Source organism: Copadichromis virginalis, linkage group LG10 (genome assembly GCF_057382275.1).
Source record: "Copadichromis virginalis isolate Kocher_CV1m ecotype Utaka linkage group LG10, C_Virginalis_male_GT1.1, whole genome shotgun sequence".
NCBI lineage: Eukaryota > Metazoa > Chordata > Actinopteri > Cichliformes > Cichlidae > Copadichromis > Copadichromis virginalis.
The window spans coordinates 19927504-19946463 of NC_140627.1; the positions used below are offsets into that span (position 1 = coordinate 19927504).

An 18960-nucleotide genomic window follows, 5' to 3' on the forward strand; every position below is an offset into this window, starting at 1 on the left:
TCAGCAGTGTTAGATAATTCTCTTATAGCCTGTCCTCTGATCCCAATCTCTCTAAGCAATTTTGTGTTGTACTGGCAACAAAGCCCCTGCACCCCACTTCCACCAGGTGCACCTTGATCTTCCAGCCTCTGTCCTCTGCCTCAGCTGCCAAGTTGGCATACCGCAGCTTCAACGCTTCCTCAATTGCTTCCTCCCATGGTACCGTCAGCTCAATGACGTACACAAGTTTTTGGGAGTTAGACCAAAGGACAAGGATGGTCACAGAGTTGTTGTTACGATCTCTGTGGGAAAAATTAGCCTCTGATCCAAGTCCACTTGCATCTGCCAATCCCTGGCAACCTTCACCGGGCCCAGGTCTGGGGTTGAGGGGCTTGTCCTCGGCTTGTCTCCTTCCCGCACAAATGTTGATAAAAACTGACGCTCCTCTTGGTTCGTGAAAGGTTGAGCGTTGATGGATTTTCTATTGCACTCAACTTTCTCAGCTAGACACTTGAGAACCTGGTTGTGTCTCCATGTGTATCTGCGGAAGGCTAGTCCTACAACCGACCAAGATGTGCTTGAGTGTTGCTGGGACTGTACACAGGGGGCAGGATGGGTCCTTTCCAAACCACAGCTGCAGATTTATTGGGGAAGGTAGCACATCGTATGTCGCGTAGATGATGAAACTTAGTCTATTAAACTCCATGCCCCAGATTTCACTCCATGAGAGTTTCCTCTTTTCCACACTCTCCCAATTCATCCAGCGACCCTGCTTGACCACTGCCACGGCTCTGGCATGTCTGGCTGTTTCTTCCTGTCGACGCACCTCCTCCACCACCATTTTTCGACGTTCGATTACAGATGCCTCTTGCCACCGAGGTGTTACTGCGCCAAGACCAAATCCTCCTCTGCCCTGTTGGACGTGACCCACCACGCTACGATGCCGAAGAGCGGATTTCGCCTGTAGCACAGATGTGGCTGGGGTCTACTTCCTCCCCGTTGCTAGGGTGGGAGCAGTGCCTCTCACTATGGGATCCCGGGAGTCCGTGAGTGACATCTCAAGCCTCACTTTTGCACATAACCCCCTAACTCCTCAACCAGGCTAGGGATAGGCAATGACAATATCCCGTCGCTGTAGAGTCCAACGCTGCTGAGGCATTTGGGAAGTCCAATCCACTTCTTAACGTCGGAGCGCACTAGGCTCTCTAGTCGATTGGCATGATTGAGTGAGACCTCGTACATTGTCAGTGGCCACAGTAGTCTGGGTAATAACCGAAACTGGAAGCACCAGAGCTTCAGTTTCCCTGGGAGTGCAGTGTTGTTAATCTGCTTGAGGTCATCAGCCAAATTCTGCCTAGTTATTCTAGCTGCCACGTATCATTGAGGTCTGCATTATACCACCGTCCGAGGCTCTTTATGGGCTTCTCTAAGACTGTTGGAATTGGTTCTCCACTGATATAGACTCAAAAACAGCTTCTTCCCCTGGGCCTTTCAGACTGTTAACAAACACTATCCTGCCCACAACCTACCCCTGCCCATGCACCAACCAATCTGAGCCATGATCTGAGTAACCCTTATCACTCAGGCCACTCACACACAGACTCTACTCAGTCCTTTGCGCTGCTTCCAAACACTCTGCAACCCATTCTCTAATGTGCGCCTTTCTCTTGTTTTCTAATTATTCCTCCTGTATGTACATTTCTCCTGTTTGTTGTTTATTCCTGCTGTCTTACTATTTATATTTTATATTATATTTTATATAAAATACACATTCCTGGTGTTGAGTAGTGATGGGTCGTTCGCGAACGAAATGGCTCTTACGTCTTTGACGTGAACGACGCGAGCCGGCTCCTTATCGCGAGCCGTCACGTGGGTTTTTTTTTTTTCTTTCTCTCAGCCTCTCTCTCGCACTTTTTTTCCGCTTCACTCTGCACGCGAGCTGGGCAGAGGGGGGAGGGGCGGTAGTTACACTCAGTAGCACAGGAACAGAGGAAGAGAGAAAGAGAGCCAGGGCAACCCATTCTCACTCCCAAAGCGTAACATTTTACGCTAGGTGACAAATCGTCACCATATTACGTTTTCGGCTACCCACCACGTTCCTAAATGACGACCTCGGAAAAAGAGGAAATATGAGAACCGTCTGGACTGAACCTACACATGTTCGCTCTTATTCTTCAAATCGCTTAGAAACACGCTATTTAACATCATTAAAGTCCTGGTTAAGGTCAGGAATAAGGTTATGGTCAGGGCTAGGGATAAGGTTAGGTTTAGGGCTGGAATACAGGGCTGGAACGTCTACTCCCGCGGGAGCGTCATTGCACTGGATTCCAGCCATAACCCGCCGCGTACCATAAGAACGCCGAAGGTCTCCTTTCGCGTTCCTCAGGAACGCCGCGGGACGTGACAAAACGTCGACATGTTACGCCTCGGGAGTGAGAACGCTCTGGCCAGGGACAACAACGTCGCATTAGAAAGGTATAGTAATCATCCACAACTATTTTCAGTTGCAGATGATAAAGGATTCAGAAAGTTTATTCATGCAGGTCCATATGACAGAGAATATGCATCTTCTTTTTGTTTTCATATTTTAATTTATATTTAATTGTGCTGTGGTTTGTAGTGTTTTGTGTTATTTCACTTTAAATTTGTAAAAGGAAAAAGTGTCTTTTAGACCCCATTCCTACAAAACTGCTCAAAGAAGTCCTGCCATTAATTAATTCTTCGATCTTAAATATGATCAACCTATCCCTAATAATCGGCTATGTACCACAGGCCTTCAAGCTGGCTGTAGTTAAACCTTTACTCAAAAAGCCATCTCTAGACCCAGCAGTCTTAGCTAATTATAGGCCAATCTCCAACCTTCCTTTCATATCAAAAATCCTTGAAAGAGTAGTTGTCAAACAGCTAACAGATCATCTGCAGAGGAATGGTTTATTTGAAGAGTTTCAGTCAGGTTTCAGAGCTCAGCACAGCACAGAAACAGCTTTAGTGAAGGTTACAAATGATCTTCTTATGGCCTCTGACAGTGGACTCATCTCTGTGCTTGTCCTGCTAGACCTCATTGCAGCGTTCGATACTGTTGATCATAATATCCTATTAGAGCGATTAGAACATGCTGTAGGTATTACAAGTACTGCGCTGCAGTGGTTTGTATCATATCTATCTAATAGACTCCAATTCGTGCATGTAAATGGAGAGTCCTCTTCACACACTGAGGTTAATTATGGAGTTCCACAGGGTTCAGTGCTAGGACCAATTCTGTTTACATTATACATGCTTCCCTTAGGCAGTATCATTAGAAGACATAGCATACATTTTCACTGCTATGCAGATGACACCCAGCTCTATCTGTCCATGAAGCCAGATAACACACACCAATTAGTTAAACTGCAGGAATGTCTTAAAGACATAAAGACCTGGATGGCCGCTAACTTTCTGCTTCTTAATTCAGATAAAACTGAGGTTATTGTACTCGGCCCTGAAAATCTTAGAAATATGGTATCTAATCAGATTCTTACTCTGGATGGCATTACCTTGGCCTCCAGTAACGCGGTGAGGAACCTTGGAGTCATTTTTGACCAGGACATGTCCTTCAACGCACATATTAAACAAATATGTAAGACTGCTTTCTTCCATTTGCGCAACATCTCTAAAATTAGAAATATCCTGTCTCAGAGTGACGCTGAAAAACTAGTTCATGCATTTATTACTTCCAGGCTGGACTACTGTAATTCATTATTATCAGGATGTCCAAAAAACTCACTGAAAAGCCTTCAGCTAATCCAAAATGCTGCAGCAAGAGTCCTGACAGGGACTAGAAAGAGAGAGCATATTTCTCCTGTTTTGGCTTCCCTTCATTGGCTTCCTGTTAAATCCAGAATTGAATTCAAAATCCTGCTCCTCACATACAAGGTCTTAAATAATCAGGCCCCATCTTATCTTAATGACCTTGTAGTACCATATCACCCTATTAGAGCGCTCCGCTCTCGCTCTGCAGGCCTACTTGTTGTTCCTAGAGTATTTAAAAGTAGAATGGGAGGGAGAGCCTTCAGTTTTCAGGCCCCTCTTCTGTGGAACCAGCTTCCAGTTTGGATTCGGGAGACAGACACTATCTCTACTTTTAAGATTAGGCTTAAAACTTTCCTTTTTTCTAAAGCATATAGTTAGGGCTGGACCAGGTGACCCTGAATCCTCCCTTTGTTATGCTGCAATAGATGTAGGCTGCCGGGGGATTCCCATGATGCATTGAGTTTTTCCTTTCCAGTCACCTTTCTCACTCACTATGTATTAATAGACCTCTCTGCATTGAATCATATCTGTTATTAACCTCTGTCTCTCTTCCACAGCATGTCTTTATCCTGTCTTCCTTCTCTCACCCCAACCGGTCGCAGCAGATGGCCGCCCCTCCCTGAGCCTGGTTCTGCCGGAGGTTTCTTCCTGTTAAAAGGGAGTTTTTCCTTCCCACTGTCGCCAAAGTGCTTGCTCATAGGGGGTCATATGATTGTTGGGTTTTTCTCTGTATCTATGAAGCGCCTTGAGGCGACTTTTGTTGTGATTTGGCGCTATATAAATAAATAAATTGAAAAAAAGCTGAAAATTTAAATAGTTAAAAGTTGAAATGTGAATAGTTGATTTTTGTATTATATGATTTATTTATTACATTTTATGTGGAGTGAATAAATAAAAGTATATTTACGGTGGCCCCTACAGACAAAGCACATACAAACTTCAAATCACGTACGAACTCTGAAGCACATACAAACCCTGAAGCACGTACAAACTCCAAAACACCTAAAAACACGTACAAACTCCGAAGCACGTAAAAACTCAGAAGCACATAAAAACTCCAAAGCACGTACAAAAGACAACAGAAGTGCTCCAGGATGCTAGGCGCAGTGTTGAGCTTTTGTTACCTAGTGGCTACACAAGCCAGCAAGTACCAACAACCGGATTTGGTGTGTGGTAGTAACAGGTAAATGAACTTTTTTTTTAATTATTTGAATATATATGAGTGTCTGTGTATAAATACACAAACAATACACACATGCTTTCAATTGTGTAATTTAAGTGATCTAGTAGCTCTGCTTTGGAAGTTCAGTTCATGCTAGAAATGTGTTTTGGAGTTTGTACGTGTTTTGTCTCTAGGGGCCACCTCATATATTTATATATAAACATATATAAATAAAACCACTTTTTTTTTACGTTAGTAATTCCTTTTGTGCATAATTTTATATTATTGTTAATAATAAATTAATTAAAGCAACAAAACAACCCGAAGAGCCGGTTCGGAGCCGAAAGAGCCGGATCTTTTTAGTGAGCCGAACCGAAAGAGCCGGATCTCTAAAAAGAGCCGGAAATGCCATCACTAGTGTTGAGCACACACAATTTCATTATATGTGTAAAATGACTATAAAGGGTTATTCTATTCTATTCTATTCTACAGGGTGGGCCATTTATATGGATACACCGTAATAAAATGGGAATAGTTGGTGATATTAAAGTCCTGTTTGTGGCACATTAGTACATGTGAGGGAGCAAACTCCTCAAGATGGGTGGTGACCAGGGGCGTAGATTTTGTTTTGGGTTATATAATGCTAAATTACAATTAAACAAATGACTAAGTATTTTAGGCTTTAGTTTACTTCAGCCATATTCAATATAAATCAGGTATCATACAAAAATAAAAATAACTTCAAATTCAGCAGGGCTGGACTGGGACAAAATATCGGCATTTTGACTAGTGACCGGCCCACCATGGTATTATAGGAAAAGTCATAAATCCTTTAAAGCCTTTATAATAAGCTTAAACCTACACCACCTTCCCTATTCTGGTATTCTGAACAGTAACACCTAATCTATAATTACATATACCTATAACTAAAAGGGTTGCCAACTCCCAGCAAAAAAAGAAAAGAAAAAAAGTAGGGAACCACTCCCCCACCCTCTGCCTCAAGATGCTTAACTAACAAAACTGATTTAAATTTTTTTTTTTTTTTGCCTGTCCTGTTTGGCTCTTTTGCCATCAGAATTATTGTCTAAAGGCAAAGAAAGATGCCCAACGGATTTACTTTACCAAATTGACCATCCCAGCCTTGCCGTAATGGTCCATTTGGTTCACCTTTTATTGTTTATTTTATTTTCACTTGCTGAATACGGGACAGACTTGACTGGGGGAAAGAAGGGGAGAAAGAAAGAGGGAAAGAGAAACAGCTGAGAAGAGGGACGGGGGAGAAGGGCAAAAAACAAAAACCAACAGAATGGGCATTATGGGCATTATGATTTAAATTTAATGCACGCATAAAACAAATGCACATAAATCTATTATTTTTCTCCAGTAATTAAATAGATTCAACAGCTTTCTTCAACAGAATTGCAGACTGCACAGATGGTACCTTAACAAAGTAAAGAATACTATAACTTACTAGGGTATATACTAACTAGACTTAATATTTACTGAATACAATAATGGATTTCTATACATTTTACATCAGATGAAAATGTTGGTTGAAAGATTCAGATAATTATTTGTTAAAAGCGAGACATTTTAAATGAGAATAAGAAAGAGTAGTATGTCTTTGTGCCCCCCTCTCCCTGTTAATGCCCAACCTGCCCCCCTGGCAAAACTTTGCTAGATCCGCACCTGCACAGTTACCAGCTGTCAGCTACATAAAAAAGGATCCTGGTGTTATTTGTCTCTCAGAAACAGTTCATAACTTCCCTTCAACTCATTCATGTCACCTAAAAGGTAAACCTGTTTCTCCATCACCTGTTCAGCTCTGATGATTCAGTAAGGACATCTCCTGGTATCATCTTCATGTTTCCCTCTCACCACATATCCAAACTGACATCATAACCAGCAGCTTTACAGCTGTGGCTCCAGCAAACATCAGCTGATACTAGAAATTAATATTAAATAAATTCTAACAACAGCTGATCAAGCTTAAACGTGCTGCTGTTGTTTAGCGCAAAGTGGGCGATAAACAAACAAGAGAGAAAAGCTGATCAGCTGATCATTGATCAGTTTCATGATTGAATTAGCAACTTTCTAGCTGAAATAGTACGGGACAAATCCCGTTCCTTTTCACCTTAACTTTAAAGTTTGACTTCCTCGGCTGTAATTGGTCCAGCCCAGAGTCGATCATGACCAACTAGCCAATCCACCACCGTTCATTTATACCGTTAAAAAAAGAAAAGGAAGAAAACCCCATTGGCCCATAAAAATGAAAAATCACTAGCGGCCCACCCGGTATGCCCGATGGCCAGTCCAGCCCTGAAATACAGTCATGACAATAAACGAATATGAGTTCAAGAACATCTCTGATACATTAGCACTAAGGGAACACTGAATGACCTCGTGGTTTAAGTCCATCTAAGATTACCACAAAGTAAAAGATCTCTCAGCAAATTATGCAACATTTTAGCCACACTATTGCCCCGATCAAATCAATGAGCTGGGATTTTTTATTCTAAGCATGAGCTACTGTTACAGCAACAGACATTATTACTACTGGTGTCCCACACAACAACTCAATGTCCACTATGTGAAGGAGCCTAACACATGCCTGCTCCTCTCGTTAACTGAGATAAACTGCTGGCATATTGGTTTTACATCTATACTGTACAGTCTCTCCTGGTGGACATTGTAATGTTGGGTTATAATATTATTTTATGCCTAATTAAAGATTGTGAATTATTATGTAGTTTTAGTTTGCATTATTCTCCTGAATTAGAAGAAGCTGATAACTATTGCATTTGTTAGACTGATTTGCATTACCTTAGACTGCTGATTTATTGTGAATGAATGATGTTGTTTTATGATGCATTATACTGCTAAGTTATAAGAAATACTGTTCGCAGAAAGTCATCGTCTTATTTGTCTGATTAGAAGAGAACAGAACATACTGGAGTTTCCTGCTCCATCTCAGCAAGAGCAGATAAACCGGGAGCCAAGGTCGTAGCTTAGGCGCCGTGTGAGAGAGAATGTGAATGTTTAGGCTTTTATGATAAGGTGGGAGCACCAGAGGCTATAAGAGTTTGAGCAATGCTCCACCATTTTGAGATCTGAGGCTGTCTGCATACGGTGTCAATCTCCCACGCGTGTGATCATTAAAATCATTGTTTGACTGAACCCGACCGGACCAGTGTTGTTCTTTTGGTTTTTCATCTTGTCTCCATCCCCAATAATTTGAATCCATAACATTTTGGGGGCTCGTCCTGTGGTATTGGGGTGGAAGTTAGAGGTTTGGACGGTCCAAGGTTGTCGAACGGACAGGCACAAGCCAGTGGTCTGACGTGAGTGGGCATAAGCCGGCTTATTCAAAGGTAAGGCACTACCTGTTGAATTATTTCCAAAGTGTGCCAAATTGGATATGACAAAATTAAAGTCTACTCACTGAAATTACTGGTAGAGGGTCTGTTTTGATTTTGATGAGGATCCGCGTGTGTCTAATGCAGTTAAAGTCGGTTAAGAGTATTAAATGAATTTGAAAAAGTATGGAAATGCTGGGTTAGAGTCCCAAGGAATTGAGTTAGAGTCTCAAGTAGTTTGGTAGGGAATTAGGCATGTTGTTGGTTAAAGTCCAAATTGGTTATAAGTGTTGACCTGTGGAATTATAAGTGAGGGAAACGGCTCCATTGAACACTAGGTTGCACTTGCCTTAGTCAGACTCTTGCTTTAGGGTGTTGGCTGTTGTTTCAAAGTGTTATAAATTATTATAGGACGGCAGTCGGAAACTGCTAAGAAGCGCAATTGCTCAGAGGTAACGCTTGCCGGGGGTGAGGACGCTCATTGCCTGTCCTCTTTGAGGGATAGTCAGTTGGTTACTGTGGAGCCTGGGGCACTCCAGAACAACTAAGTGGTTTCACCACTTCACCGTCAGAAACGGTGTTTTGTGCTTTTTTGGACACAGTTAAATTGAGTTAGGGACTTTAGAAATTAGGCCAGAAACTGTTCTGGAGGAAACAGATACTGGGTAATCGGCTGCAAAAAAGTTAACTTTCTTCGGTTGGACCTGTTATGGTAAATTTGTCGAAATTGGTTAGGTGCTAAATCTGTCAGGCCTGTCAGTGTTTGTAAATATAAGACGTCTTTGTAATATAAAGTAATAGAGCTTTTGGTGAGACTGTGTGTGACGCAGCGCACTGCAGTGCTGCAGAGCTATTTTTAGACGGTGTGTGAACATGCAAATGAGCCGGCGGCTGGGAGGAGAAAGGAGCATTTTCACTTCCTGCTCAGAGTGTGTTTGAGCTTTACGAGCATAAGTTATAATTACTGCGGAAAGTCTGTAAATAAGTTGCTGGTTTTGTTTGTCATGATAATATAAATGGCTTTTGATTTATGACTGTGAATATGTGCTTCATAAATCCAACATTGACACTGTGTGTGCACATGCTGCTGTGACGCGCACAGACGACTTTTGCTTCCTGTTTGGCGTGTTATAGAGCTTTATAATTATGAGTTGCAAACAATGATACATGCCTGTAATTAAAACGCTGATTTTGCTGATTATAATATTACAAATAAGGTTTTGAATAACTACGGTGAATGTTTGATGTTTGGCTGGGTTTTGATATAGAACAGGCAAATCGTGCATGTGTAAGACGGCACTTCAGTCGGCAGAGTGAGTGAGTGATAAATACAGCTGTGATTTGTTTCAGTTTTGTGGTGTGAAGTATGTTGGGTTTTAAAACTGAAGTAGAGAGAGGTGTGTGGGGAGGCTGGCATGTCGTCTGCGCTGTAAAGGTGGGCGTGTTGCCTGCTGGTCTATTTAACAGTGATGAAAATGATATTAAACAAATCTCTTAGTGTGTTAATACAGGTGGCTACGGGCCTGGACCAACTGCCCCCACAAGCACAGCGGCCGAAGCAAAATTATAGTAATGGAAACCACACTCAGCAAGAATCAGCAGCTGTGGAAAAGACAGCAGCTAGGAGAGAATTAGAGGAGAAATTAAGAGAAGTTTCTAACACATAAAATTGGGGCCAACAAACTTGTGGAGGTTGGGAAAGCGCCCGGAGCATCACAACAAAAGGTGAAACAAAAACACACACACGCAATGAAGAAACAGCTTACATTCATGAACACGTGGAGAGTTTCCACCAAGGTTAAAGCAGCGAAACTTAGCATACACCTGTTGTTAAATGATAAAGGTTATCCACTACTAACGAATAAACTCTCTGGGTTGCAGGACAACAACTTAACTTCAAAAAAAAGACACTGGTCTGACCAACCAGTGAGGACATGACAAATGTAGTGAGTAAAAGAGTCAAATTGTGACATGTTTCCTGCTGATTGATTAATACAAGTGATTACTGAATGAAAGACAACTCAATTTTTGGGGTTTTAAACATGATCTTAAGGATTTTAACATGAACCTGTGTTGTCCTGTCAGCTTGGTGGGTTATGTGTTAATTATATGTTATATATATTATATTATATGGTGAGAAAAAACAAAAAAAGGGGGGGGGGGGGGGAGGCTAACACAGGGCCTGGCCCCGTTGTTTCTCCCCTCTCTGAATAACACAGCCAATACAACATTTCATGACAACATCACCCGTTCGCCCGTTTTTGTTTTTGTTTTGTTTTTTCTCTTTATGCTTGATTACAGGCTGCTTTGTCGGCCCGGAAAGCCGAGGCTGACCTGGACTCCTGCTCCCCTCCACCATCGTTGCTCACTCCTCTACCATCTTTGATGTGACCCTGACCAAATGCTACAGCAGCTGGACCCACAACAACAACTTGAAAATGTCAACAGTGCTGCAGGAAAACGATCTCATGCAGCAGAGACAGAGAGCGTTAAATTCAAGGCCCGTTTCACTACACGGGGAGATTTCCGTCAGCGTCTCTTCTTTTTGAGAAGACTGAGAAAGGCCCGGCATCCTGAGCAGCTGCATCACTGTCTGGTTCGGGAACAGCACCATACCGGACAGACGAGCTCTACAGAGGGTTGTGCAATCAGCTGAGCGCACCATCCGCTCCGAGCACCCTGACCTGCACTCAATCTACAGCAGGAGGTGCTGGACCAAGGCCAGGAAGATCGTGAAGGACCTCAGCCATCCCAACAACAGACTGTTCTCTCTGTTGAGGTCAGGAAAGCGATTCCGCTCCCGGAAGACCAACACAGAGACACTGAGGAGGAGCCTCTTCCCGCAGGCGACAAGGTCACGAGCAGTTGTCTAAGCATCTCACTGCATATCGTACTGTGTATGGCCGTGTACGTGACAAATAAAAATCTGAATTTGGAAAACGAGGCATTCGCAGAGCCACCAGCATTGTGGCTGATCGGACACACCCCTCTCACACACTCTTCACACTCCTGCCACTTGGAAAAAGACAGCTTCAGCTGACAGAGCTGTGACGAGACGCGCATTAAGTCCTGATGAAAAGTGAGGCCGAGCAAAGGAATGCTGACCTTAACAACTCTGCATTAAAACTGTGCAGGACAGTGATGGACCAACACGGATGATCGGGCAGCAAAAAGGGCGTGCCAGAGACAGGAGGAGTAACTGAGGTCAGGAGGCACCTCAGAATGGACAAAAGCACAAGACGAAAATGAGCTGAAGGCACAGGTGTCGGGCTCGGCCAGGAGCTGACCTCTGAGAAGAGCCGAACAGCAGAGCCGCAAAAGGCCGTGGAGCAAAGTAAGGAAAACATCAATGGACGTCAATCTGACTTGTACGGAAAAGACTCTGAGGGTTCTGCCCTCGGTGGGAGTTCAAGGCATCGGAGCAGAAACTGAGCATGGCTCAGGAGGAGCTGGCTGACAATCGAACCCATCAGTCAGGCTTGGAGTCCCAGACACAGGACTTGAAATCAGAAATCAGGCCAGAGCTCGCTGGAACAGGAGGTCACCAAACCTGACGAAAAAGTTCCAACAGCAGGAGCAAGCCATGAAGGAGCTACAGAAGCAAAAGGGTCAAGTTAAGGAGGAGCGGAACGAGGAGAAGATGCAGGACACTGGAGAAATGGACTGCCTTAATTGGGTGCAGAACCAGTATGGACAGAACTTTGAGCAGCAGCACCAATGGATGCAAACAGACTGAGATGGAGGGGGGGCAGGATCCCAGGGCACGCTTCAGGCCGCGGTTTACCCAGAACACCAGAACAGGAAAGTGATGAACGCAAACACACACACAAACACACACATCTACATGCACTGACTCGGAATGAAGAGAAACACACACATGAGCACATATGCACTCATTGATTGAGTGAGAAATGATACATACACACACGCTGATGCAATGAAGAATGCTTTACTAACAAATGCTGCACACAAACATGCGAATACAGAATCTGTTACAACAACAAGAAGCCATTGATTGTTTATTGGTTAAATGCATTACATGTCACCCAGAGTGCGTTTGTGTAGATTTGGGGGACAAGGTCTAAGGCGGTTTGGTTATGAAAACAATGTCTGTGCGTGATGTCTGTTTATGGCTTAATTATACATGAAGGTAAGTGTAAATGGTTATTTGTCTCTATCTGATAACCTATCACTTCAGGGTTGTTTCCCAGCCCTGCTGTAACCAGGATAAAGATAGGAGGATAGTAGTTGTTGTAGACCCTTTCAATTTTTATGGTAACTATGATGTAGACTTTGTTGAACCGCATGCAATGTGAAGACGACATGTAGTATTTAAGTGACCAAGGTGTGGTTTGGCTTGTTGTAAGTATATTTCATGATCATATGGCTCTGGATGGACCAGTTACCAGGGCATGGAAGGAGGACAGACTCATTAAATGAAGAGAAGGAAATTTCTGGGATTGGAAATCCTCTGGGTGAGTGGTTGACTAAAAGCATGCATAAAATAAAAGCTATTTTTCATTATTGATTGGTAATAGATTGATAATTAGCCACATTTACAGCTGTATTGACTTGTTGTGGACGCGGTCTACTTCATGTTTAAGCACTCTAATTAACAGATTGAAAATAGTGATATTAAAGGAAGAGCATGCAGTGCCACCCCGTCAGACGCCAGTGCCGGTGGAGCTCAGTGATGAATCAGGTGAGCTGCATTCATGGCTGAAGCAAAACTAAGCTTCCCCTGCTTCCAGGGAAAAATGGGGGGAAATAAAATTTAAAAGAGGCTGGTAAAAGATACATTTATATACGTTGATATGTGAGGTAAAAGGGATAAAAAGGGGGTTTTACTGTGATTTCAGCATCAGCATTATTATTGCACCAGAATCATATAACAAGCATTGCATTAATGATTTATTGAAGCTTTTGACATTGTACTAACTTTTGTGTTCCAGTGATGGTTATAACCTGAGGTTAACCTTCTATTTACAGGTGTCAGGATAATCATATGATCTTTCATTGCAGGTGTAACCATGATCATTTTTATACATATTGCAGTTTGTTGCTCATTATAGAGTTATGCTCAAGTTAACAAAGGGTTAAAAGCTACAGTCAGCGCGAGGTCTGGCTGATCTATTGAGGGGAAAGGCTTTGAGCATAGAAGGCCGGACGCGCTTACATCACACTGTTATCATGTTATTCTTTGTGATCTTTTTTCATTTATATCCTTTGCTAAGTTTTGAGTAGTGGCAGTTAATTAAACGACATACATTTACTTTTATATACCTGATTTAGAACATTACCCACAGATCAACTTAACAGTCTGCAAAGCCTTGTAGCTGCAATATTGTGTCTCCATAAGGGACAGTTGGCTCCAGGAGATAAGGGGGAGTCAGTGCCTGTCCTCGAGAAAAAGAAAATATTCCTTTGCTGTGTCAAAAAGTAGTCAACGAGTTCATATTCAAGTGAAGTTCATATTAATGCAGGTTTTGTTTCTTGGTCATTCTAAGGACGCAGGCTCTGGGTGGAGCCAGGAGTTAAACAGATCTAACATGTCAATTAAATTGATTTCATTCCCTAACACAGGATGACAGCACTGGAGCAATGACACTGGATAGGGGAAGGTCTCATACTTTCTAAGATATGAGGTCACTAACCTTTTAATTTTCTAGCTCCGTTGGTTTGACACATGGGAATGTGTCAAAAAAGGGGGGGAGTTGAGTATTAACATCAAACAAGGGTTATATGAACATTTCTATGACTTCATTTGTGTTTTAATAACTTAGGTTTGGTAAATTTAAGCTAATAGTGACCCTAAAGGTTTTATAAATCATTTTTTCCAGGGTTAAGCGTTAATCATTGAAATGAACTGAATTTTTTGGGGGGGGCAAATGTTAAAAATGGCTAATTTGTTTTTGATGCCTTTTGTTAAAATGAGTGGTTCTAATAATTTTCTTACACACCTTGCAAATGTGCTTATAATGAGTTGGCACTCGATCTTTTGAAGGTCATAAGCTTCGTTCGGCGTGATGGTCCGGATTGATAAAGTGTAGGAAAATGCCTTGAGTGCAGAGGGCTGAATGCAAACACGCTTACACACACATAGGATATGATTAGAATAAGTCCCTGGGACATTCTCAGTGTTCTACACCAATTCTGAATCTCTGGAAGGTCAATAGATAACAACATTAGATTAGTAGGGCTAGGCAGGGAGGTGTTTTGGTTTTCTGTCTCTTACAGAGAAAGGAACAGACACCAGACGAGGTCACAGATATACGAGGATCCTTTGCAGCGGAGACAGACACAGTGATGGCCGAGATACCAACTGGGTCCAAGTGTCATGGCGTTTGGGCTCCGATTAGTCACCTGAAAGGATGGATCCCATAAACACAGCGATAACCATGAAGGGGTTGGCGGAAATCCAGGAACACCAGACCAACGAGGTTCAAGAGGCTCTTGGGCAAAAGGGGGACACGTTCCTGTTCCTTTTTCTGGAGGATACACCGGACCCGAGGATACACAGATTGTTGTTTGAAATCGGGGCAGAATAATCCCCTGATCTGTGCAACGACTGAAGGGTTGTCTAACCCCTGAGGTTGAAGAAAGAAGAGCAAAGGACCACCCAACTGGACGACACTGGTGGCTGCAGCAATAAAATAAAGGTCAAAAGCTCCTTGGACAAAGGTTCTAGTCTGAGTACTGTGATATTATTCTGTTATTATATGTTACCTTATATATGTAATCAAAGTAGTTGAATTAGAATACTGCAGTAGATCATATTATACCCTTTAAAATAGAGTGTGTGATCTGTATGTAGTTTAGTTCTCATTATACTTTTGAGTTAACAGAACATATTCACATATTAGTTCATTAGATAAATGTGCATCACTCTGTACCCTTGATCTGCTGGGAATGTGTTACACTGTTTTCTTGACATGCTTAATTGTTGAATCATGAAAAGAAGGTTGTAAGCAGGAGACTCTGTGTCTAAAGACAGGGGAGATAGACAGACCACATTCCACACCCCCACCTTACAGAAAGCAGAGAAACAACTGCCGAGGTCATAACTTAGGCGCTGTAACAGAGAAAAAATGTGATACTTAGGCGCTGTAACAGAGAAAAAATGTGATGTTTTGGCTTTTACGACTAGCTGGGGGCCACTAGAGACTATAAAAAGCTGAGCAACCCGTCACCATTTTGAGACATGTGCCTGACCCTCTGGTAGCATCTCTCCCGTCCGGACGTTGTAATGCTCTGACTGTTGAATTGTATGGAAATAAATGATTGTTGATTGAGCATTGATACACCGAGTATTGTCCTTCCTTCAGCCCAAAGATTCAAAGAACTGCGTGTTTTCAACAACTTGGTGCCGTGTGACCCGGATCTTTGGTGTGCTGAGGAGGTGCAGATTTGACCTTTGGTGAGATCGTGAGGCGAGGTGAACAGAGGACCGGTCCAAAAATAAAAAGGTAAGCACAGCCTGTTGTATTATACCAAATGTGCATATTGGGCTTTCCAAATTAATCTGTTCGCTGAGTCACATGTATTTTCACAGTAAATTTGTCGGTGTCTGGTTTTTGGCGCAAGATACTAACAACATAAGTTGAGGCTGAATTCCAGTGTGTTAAATAAACTGCTTCTACCGAGATACTAATAACATACTACGTTGGTCTAGTTGCAGTAATCTGCTTCTACCGAGATACTAATAACATACTACGTTGGACTAGTTGCAGCCACTTTACCTTCCACATTTAATTTTGTCTAATACTGGCTTCTGTAGCAATAATACATTAGAATTTATTCTGAAGACGCGGCCATTAGTTCAGTACATTGAAGTCGAGGTTTGTTTATTTTGTTTATGGTGTCAGTGACGTCCTGGCTTTTGCCGGCTATGAAATAGAAGTTGATTTAAGGACAAGCAGATGCTGGCTTCACGGTGCAGTTGGACGCTGGCAACGCGAGAGCGAAACACGTCCGTAGGTTTGGTTTATGATACGGCGTGTTCCGGTGGTGCGGCCGTGAAGTGCAGTAGTGGTTGGTGCTAGTTTTAGTACATTTGATAGAGGTTTTGACGGTGGTTTGTGGCGTCAGTCGAGTATAAAGGGCTGCGGCCATAATACAAAGTAAAAATTTAAGTAAATAGCAACACCTGGTTTATGATGTCAGGTATAACTTCGGGGATGCAAGCATCACTTTTATGATGCGACTTTGCCCCGTGGTGGCGGTCATAATCGCAGAGAAAGGGGTATTTTGGTCTATGGTGCAGTGTGCTTTAAGAAGATCTAATAGTTGAGCTCAGAGGTTTCTGTGTAAAATTCCCACTGAGGAAAAGTGTTGTGTGTGAGTGTCAAAGCGCGCTCTGGGTGAGAGAGTGTGTGTGAAGCTGTGAGGCGCGCTCTGGGTGCTGTCTTGTGGGTAAAGCGCGCACTGAGTGAGAGTGTGAGTGAGGCGCGCTCTGAGTGTGTTTTGTGTGGAGTGTGAAGCGTGAACACAGTGACAGTGACGGTTGATGTGTTTGATTAGGAGGACATTAGAGCAAATACACATTTTAGGATCAAAGGTTGATGCCTAGTGTACCTGTGGAACTTTGCCCTAGGAGTGGCGACCCTCCTGTCCGTGGACGCGTGGCCAGGACCGGCGTTGTCCGGGTGCCGAGGTGGTGACTTGGGGAGGTGAGGGCCCCCGCATAGCTACGGAAATAACACTGGAACGGCCGTGTAATCACGGGTTCACATTTATTCCGGACTAGAACAAGACACATTTTGCGAACAAACGTTGAGTCTAGATTAGTAAAGAAATATAAAAAGGTTGAATTCCTCGTTTCAGTGGTTGAAATTGTTGTGTGCCTGTCCCCTGACGAGTGTGAAATTAAAATAAAGAGGGAATTTGGAGCCACATAGAGATAGACGGGCATAATTGGGTGTATTACTCTGTGGTGTAATAAAAATAAAAAGGAGAGATAGTAAGAGGTGTGCAGTGGAGAATTATGGAGGAGTACAGAGAGGAATGTGTTGGGAGACTGGCGTACAGTTTACGCTGTCAAGGTAGGTGTGTTGCCTGCTTATCTGTTTAACAGTGATGAAAATGAAATTAAATAAATCTCTTAGTGTGTTAATACAGGAAGCTGCGGACCTGAACCAACTGCCCCCACAAGCACAGCGGCCGAAGCAAAATTATAGGTAATGGGAACCACACCCAGCACGAATCAGCAGCTGTGAAAAAGACAGCAGCGAGGAGAGAATTAGAGGAGAAATTAAGAGAAGTTTTAACACATAAAATTGGGGCCAACGGACTTGTGGAGGTTGGGAAGGCGTCCGGAGCATCACAACAAAAAGGTGAAACAAAAACACACACAAGCAGAGAAATCTGAGAGAAAGGCTCCTTTTAAGGTAACGCCTAGTTTGAGAAAAGATAAAATTAACCTGCTTTTATACAAATGCACATACACGCAATGAAGAAACAGCTTACACTCATGAACACGTGAAGATTTTCCAGCAAGGTTAAAGAAAAACTAACATACTTAAATGATGAAGTCTATACATTACTGACAAAGAAACCCTCTGGGTTGCAGGACAACAATTTAACTAAAAAAAAAAAAAAAAAAAAAGGAACACTGGTCTAACCAACCAGGCAAGACGCAACAAATTTAGTGGTTAAAAGATTCAAATTGTGACATGTTTTCTGTTGATTGATTAATAAAAGTGATTACTGAATGAAAGAAAGTTCCTTTTTTGGGCTTTTAAACATGATCTTAAGAATTTTAATATGTACCTGTGTTGTCCTGTCAACTTGGTGGGTTAGGAGTTGATTATATCGGGAGACAAAAAACAAAAAAAAAGGGGGAGAGAAGGCTGACACAGGGCCTGGCCCCATTGTCTCCCCTCTGAATAACACAGCCAACACAACATCATTTTCCTGTTCGTTTGTTTTTGTTTTTTGTTTGTTTTTGTTTTGTTTTGTTTTTGTTTTTTCTATACATATTTAATTACAGGCTGCTTTGCCGGCCCTGAAAGCCGAGGCTGACTGGACTCCTGCTCTCCCCCATACGTGACACTGACCAAATGCTGCAACAGCTGGACCCACAACAACGACCTGAGAATGTCAACAGACCTGCAGGAATGTGATCTCATGCAGCCGAGACGGAGAGCACTAAACCTAAGGCCCGTTTCACTACACGGGGGAAAATTCCCAGACTGCGTCAGCTGACAGAGCTGTGACGAGACGCCCGCCAAGCCCGAATGAAAAGTAAGGCCGAGCGAAAGAATGCTGACCTTGATAACTTTGCATTCACACTGTGCAGGACAGTGATGGACCAACACGGATGATCGGGTGGCGAAAAAGGGCGTGACCGAGACAAGAGGAGTAACTGAGGACAGAAGGCACCTCAGAATGGACAAAAACACAGAAGAAGATGCAGGTTTCACCTGCGGTGAACATCGACACTGGAGAAAGGACTGCCCCAATTGGGGTCAGAACCAGGACGGACTGAATTTTGAGCAGCAGCAGCAGCAGCAATGGTCGCAAACAAACTGAAAAAGGAGGGGGGCAGGACCCCAGGGCATGCTTCAGGCCGTGGTTTACCCAGAACACCAGAACAGGAAAGTGATGAACACACACACACACACACACACACACACACACACGGGAATGTTGATTCACTGAGAAGTGATGCACACA

The 18960-nt window shown here is 42.9% G+C and overlaps 1 long non-coding RNA gene across 2 annotated transcripts; it reads left to right on the forward strand.

The window, feature by feature from the left end:
- Positions 1 to 2425: 2425 nt before the first annotated feature.
- Positions 2426 to 18456, forward strand: LOC146700328 (uncharacterized). 2 transcript variants are annotated; one of them, XR_014922547.1, is made up of 4 exons: positions 2426 to 2454; positions 12689 to 12761; positions 12906 to 15752; positions 18275 to 18456. It is a non-coding gene; the product is annotated as an uncharacterized LOC146700328 (long non-coding RNA). The 2 variants fall into 2 exon arrangements; XR_014922546.1 differs by having other exon boundaries at positions 12689 to 15752.
- The last annotated feature ends 504 nt before the right edge of the window (positions 18457 to 18960 follow it).